Below are 6,461 nucleotides of genomic sequence, written 5' to 3' on the forward strand. Positions count from 1 at the left end.
ACTCCCACCTCTCCTCTTGGAGCTCATGAAGCTCTTAATCAGCCAAAGCTGAGGTAGCAGATTGTTTTTCCCAAAGGGAGCTATGACAACATGTCCCATTTCTCACCCTCTTCTGAATTCTTACTTTGACACCCCGGAGCTACTGTGAATGTCGCTGCTAATGGCTTACAGCTGATCCCAGTCCAGAGACTTGCCCCTCGCCAGGGGGAGCCTTCTATCCCAGAGGATTAAGCCCAACACCAAGAGGACCCCCAGCCAATCCCCAAAAGCCAAGCTGACATGGGGACATAAGGCCAGTCAGGCTGACGTTGGTCTCCAGCTGAGGACACATCCTTGCTTAGCATTCCCACAACCTTGCCCTCCTCTCTCCTTTTCTCCTGAAAGTACTTCCCTCACGTATTGCATGGATAAGTATCTCCCACTCCAGGCTGTATCTGGAGGTCCCAACCAGGGACAGACTTCTCCTGGGGAAAGGAACATTTGTGGATGATTGATTGAAATCTATGAGTCATTTGTGTGATTGTGATTTTTTTGTGCTAGGAAAAAGTGCCTTCTTTTTAGTAATGTGCTATACTGGTATTGGCTTCCAGACTTCTCGATGCATAAGCATTCATTCATTCACTGAGACTTTCATTTAATAGCATTTATTGGCCACCCATGATATGCATAGAGTATGGAATAAGACCTGTTTTATTTTTTAATACATTTGAGAGAAAGAGCATGTGAGCAAGGGGAGGGGCAGAAGGGGAAGGAGAGGGAGAGAGAGAGAATCTCAAGCAGACTCGTGCTGTGTGCAGAGCCCCACTCCAAGCTTGATCACAGGACCCTGAGATCACGACCTGAGCCAAAACCAACAGTTGGACGCTGAGCCACTGAGCCAGCCAGGCGCCCCCTGACCTGGTTTTCACCTGGTTAAGGAATGTATACTGTAGTAGTGTCACCAAAAACTCTAAGATAGAATAAAATATAAACTACAACAAAGTAGTAATCTACATCCAGAACGTAGAGAAAGCAGTGATTGATATTGACTTAGAAAATAAGGGAAGAAAGACACATGAGGAGGGAGCATTTCAACAGAGCCTCCGAAGGGGGTAGCATTTTGGTAGCTAGAGGGTGCAAGGAAGGACATTCCAAAAACGGGACCACCATGTAAAAGGCACCCATTCCTGGGGAGACATGCTGTGTTTTCTGACGTTCCTGAGAAGCAGTCTGCCTCCCACTGTAAATGTGCTTATCTCTGTTCTGTTCAATATGTGTTGAATGGATTTTTTGGTATGTGCCCTAGAGGGCAGTATTATTTCTCTTATTTGTTTATTTCTGGAAGGAAGTCCTATGACAGCCCCAAGAGAGCAACATCACTAGGTATTACTTACAGCAGCCACCACAGGGATTTCCTAACCTTACGTGGTGACAGGAACCACAAGAGCCCTTGGCTGGCCATTTTAGCCTTAAGTCAGCACCATCTTCGGACAGGAGAAGCCCAGTCCGATGCCTCCTCTGAAGCATCCCTCCAGGTCATGACCACCTCTGAGCCCCCAAACCAAATCTCCATGGCTGTGTTATCTGCCTTTGACACTGTCAGCTGCACCCCCATAGAGCTGGCTCACTACCACAGCGCACTCACAGCCTCCCTCCAGAACCATTTGCCCCAGGGATAGAGCCTCTTTTATTCAGATTTACATAAGTATGGGTACTGTGATGGTGCTGCACAAAGGTGGTCAATTAATGTTTATAAAATAAACTTTGATCTACCTGCTAGACTAGTCTCTTCCCAATGAGAAGGGATCCCAATCAAGATAGAAGTGTTGTTAAAAAAAGAAGTGTTGTTAAAGCAGGTGAACAGGACCAAAGGAAACGTGTTGGCTCTAATGGCTACAAGCCCTGTGACTTTTCCCTAGCCACGCAAGGAAGCAACAGCAAGAAACTGAATAGACCCTAAAGGAGGTTATTATCCTATGAAAGTCAGCAATTCACCCAGAGGAACACTCCTAGTCTGCTTTGCCACGGAGGGGTTTGCATGCCTGGGTGACCTAACTATCCATCTCTCTGGTGAGTTTTCACAGGATCTTCCTTTGTATCTTTCTCTATTTTGCTACTTTTTCTATGTCTTTCAATCACTTTGAGGCTTGATTTTATTCATCATCTTAGACTCCCCATGTCTGTCTCTATTCTCACCTTTTCCTTCTGACTTTCTTCCTGAATTAACTGGGATTAGGAGTACACCAGGATCTATAGCCACACATAATATGAGGTTTAGGTTTTCTGTTCTTTTGTTTTTATTGAGGTATAATTGGCATACAGCATTGTATGAGTTTCAGGCATACAGCATAATGATTCAACATTTGCAAAAGGATCGCCACAATAAATGTACTTCGTATCCATCACCATACATAGTTACACATTTTTGTTCCCTGATGGGAACTTTCAAGATTTAGTCTTGTAACTTTCAAATAAGCACTACAGTGTAATTAACTGTAGTGGCCCAGTTTTAAAGCCGTGCAAGTACCGTGCATAGTGGAGAAACTAGCTGGGTGTTACTGGTATTCCCCCCACTCCCTTGCTTCCCCTTCGTCTCAGGAAAGTCTCTTCTTGCTAAGCCTCTTTCCACATGGGTTATGATCTTATCCCCTGCCTTAACTTTCCCGTCTCCCTGTCCTAGCCTCCCCACTCAGGTCTGCAGACACTCAGACCCTCTCCTTCCTTCCTTCCTTCACAGCCATCACACTATTGCACCAGATTTCTTGAAAAATTGTTAACACGCCGTGCCTCGGTTCCACACTCCTGTGCAATCTCTAAGCTGTGCACCCCCCCATACCCCTCCATCCCTGCCTCCCACCCAAGGAAAATTACTCTGGCCCTGACCCTAAAACCAACAGTGCAGACTGATCCAGTGAACTTTCTACAGGGTGCTTAATTTCAGGGAGGGGACCACGCACCTGCATCCTTCAGGTCATCATTGCCCTCACCTGTGAAGGCGTAGACTTCCTCTCTCTCTCTCTCTCTCTCTCTCTCTCTTCCCCTGAGACTCTGCTCTCCTCCCCTCACTGGCTCATCCCCCTACTTGTGAAAGGTCTGCTGCTTTCCTGAGGACGGGCTCCTGGCTTCCGGATTGCTTACCTTCCCTCCTCATCTCCAGGACCTCCCTTACCAAAGCCCTGGGCAGTGTCTCAGTGTATCACTGAGCCTGGGGTCTGAAGGGAGGCATTTTCATGCACAAATGTAACCTTTTGTAAGATGTGTGTAGCCTCCTATAAGGTGCTCCTGTTTTTTACCTGGTTTTCACCATTTAGCAAATAGGGCCACCTGGGCCTTGTTGCTTCCTGGGCCTTGGCTCTGAGGCTTTGGGATTGGCCCACAGAACTCAGCTGGGAAGCGCCCTGTGCAGGCTCAGAGAAGGTTCAACCGTGGTGGGGGGCATGGGGGTAGCTAGTTAACCATTCACCTCCCTCCTACTGGGGGCATTGGCGGGATGGCCCCAGCCCCAGTGCTCCTGACGCATGTTTGGAGCCCGTCCCTGCACCCACGTGGCCACGGAAGCCAGAAGCCCGCAGTGGCAACCCGGACTTCTCAACGTGCCTTGTTGCTGGGATTCTGTTCACAAGCACTTAGAAGAACTCCAAGAAAATCATGTCTTCTTAAGTGTCTTGTTCTAAGAAGAATGTGCGGATTTGAGAGTGAGCCATAACACCTTAACATGAGCTTTTTCCCCCCTAATTATTGTCATCATCATCATCATCATTATTATTATTATTATGGAATGTTGGTGGGAAATGTTGAAAAGTCAGGAAAGTTGAAAGTACAGTGAAAAGCTATAATCCTCCATCTTCTCCAACAACTATGAATATCTGCCAGCCTTGTTTCATCTCTCTGTATCTGTGTGCATGTGTTTTTAACAATTCTGCGTATTACTCAGTGATCACCATGGTAAGGATAGTCGCCATCTGTCCCCATACAACCTTACTACAATATTATTGACACTGTTCCCTCTGCTGTACTTTTCATCTCTGTGACTTACTTATTTTATAACCAGAAGTTTGTACCTCTTAATCCCCATTACCTGCTTCACCCATCCCCCCACCACCTCCCTTCTGGCAACCACCATTTTGCTCTTTGTATTTATTACTCTGTTCCTGTTTTTTTTTGTTTTTGTTTTATTTGGGGTCCACGTATAAGTGAAATCATATGGTATTTGCCTTTTTCTGTCTGACTGCTTTCACTTAGCATGATGCCCTCTAAATCCATTCATGTTGCAAATGACAAGATTTCATCCTGCCTTATTTTTTTTTAAAGATTTTATTTATTTATCTGACAGAGATCACAAGTAGGCAGAGAGGCAGGCAGAGAGAGAGGAGGAAGCAGGCTCCCCGCTGAGCAGAGAGCCCGATCCCAGGACCCTGAGATCATGACCTGAGCCGAAGGATTCAGTAAGGCTTTCTACACTGGTTGATCAAAAACTCAAGCATCTCCCATCTCTGCATGAGCTCGAAACAGCTCTTATGTTTACAGTAACATGGTAGCCTTTCTTTCAAGTTTGTGACATCTCCCCCATACATGTAGAACTTAGTATTTAGCCAAAGACTCAGAGGGAATCCCACGGCCTGGAACTCTTTCTCTGGTTAATTTCTTCCTCAGAAATATTCTGCTATGGAAATTCCAGCTGCCCCAACTCGAATCACCTGTCTTGTCAGCTCTGTGAGACCTCTGTATTCTGTTTGGGTCCCCCTGCCTGGGTTGGGAGATGCAGATGCCTCTAGTCGAAAGCCTGGGTGACTGTAGGCTTACCTTGTTTGTTTCCTTTCTCTCAAAAAGTCCAGCCCTGTGCTGCCAATTTTTTCATGTCTGTAAACAATTATTTAATGTTTTATCCAGGGTTCTAATGGTGTATGGCTGAATGGTTAGCCAGTACCATTTACTCTGTCATTGATGAAGGAGAAAAGTCACCAGTCTCTTAATTAAGAACAGAGGTCAGCAAACTTTTTCTGAAAGAGCAGGATAGTAAATACTGTAGTTTGCAGGACACACTGTTTCTGTTGCACTCACTCAGCTATGTCATCATAGCACAAAAGCAGCCACCCACGATACGTAAGCTAATAAGCATGACAGCGTTCTAGTAAAATTTTATTTACAACAATAGACAACTGACTTGCAGGTCATGGTTTGGCAGCCTTTGATCTAGAACAGTCTCTCTGCCTATTTCCCCCTTGTCGTAGATTCTTTCAAGAGTCACCCCAAGTCATCTTCTGAATCCCCCAAATTCTGGGTTCAAGTACTTATTTTCTGAAGATACTGTGTAATACATTCCTTCATCTCCTGTGTTTTCTGTGAGCTGGTAGGTAGGACAAGAAGCTTTATAAGAGTGACGTTTGATATTTGGGGGCAAGAATTTTGTCTTAGGTAATGCTGGGAATATTAGCTTTTGACAAAGCAGCATCAAAGTCAGTGCAGTTGTGTTTCATTCATTGGTGAATTCCGTCACTCAGCCATCTACCATCCTTCCATTGAGGATCTGTGGTGCACTCCCTCTTCGAGGTGCAGTGCTGAGTGTCCTGACACGCCCAGCGATGTTGTCCAATCTGCTGGCAGGACTGCTAAGGGGCAGAAAAGCACAGTGCTAAAAAGCCAGCCCCTTGCTCTGTCTTCCTGGCCCACTGTCAGAGGGCTACCTTGACCTGAGGTAATTGTAGAAGTCCAGATTCATCAGCTCCTCAGACCCAATGAGATAGAAAGAACCTCTTGGTGAGATCCAGAAATCCAAATCCATACCCAATTCCGTTGTTTAAGGAGGTCAAAGGAGGGGCGCCTGGGTGGCTCAGTGGGTTAGTCTCTGCCTTCGGCTCAGGTCGTGATCCCTGGGTCCTGAGATCGAGCCCTGCATTGGGCTCTCTGCTCAGCGGGAAGCCTGCTTCCCCTTCTCTCACTCTGCCTGCCTCTCTGCCTACTTGTGATCTCTGCCTGTCAAATAAATAAATAAAAATCTTTAATTAAAAAAAATAAATAAAAGGAGGCCAAAGGGAAGCAGATGTGATGAAGGTCACCTCGTCAGGGGGGAAGCTCTTCACCTGGAAGGAGGCTGCATTTCCTGACTTCCCACTGGGTCTACCAAGAAAGGAAGACATGTCTTGCAGCCCAGGGGTCAGGCAGCCCTCCAGTTAGAGGAGAAAAGGCTCTTGGTCTCAAGGACTGTGATGATTTAAAAATATGTCCACAATTCTTTGAGACTCCTTTGTTCAAAAGGTAGAAGTTGATGCCTCTCTCCTTGAGTGTGGGCCGGCCCTAGTGGCTTGCTTCTAGCAGACAGAATGGGGCAGAAGTGATGATGTTTGCCCTCAAGACTAGATCCTGAAAAGCACTGCAGCTTCCTCCTGTCTTTCTCTGAGATCCCTCGCTCTGCAGGAAGCCAGGCGTCATGCTGTGCAGCCCTGTGCAGTCCTTGAGGAGAGGAACTGAGGTCTCCTGCCAGC

The sequence above is a fragment of the Mustela putorius genome, unplaced genomic scaffold, assembly GCF_011764305.1.
Source record: "Mustela putorius furo isolate JIRA1106 unplaced genomic scaffold, ASM1176430v1.1 tig00537350_pilon_pilon_pilon, whole genome shotgun sequence".
In the NCBI taxonomy this organism is placed as follows: Eukaryota; Metazoa; Chordata; class Mammalia; order Carnivora; family Mustelidae; genus Mustela; species Mustela putorius.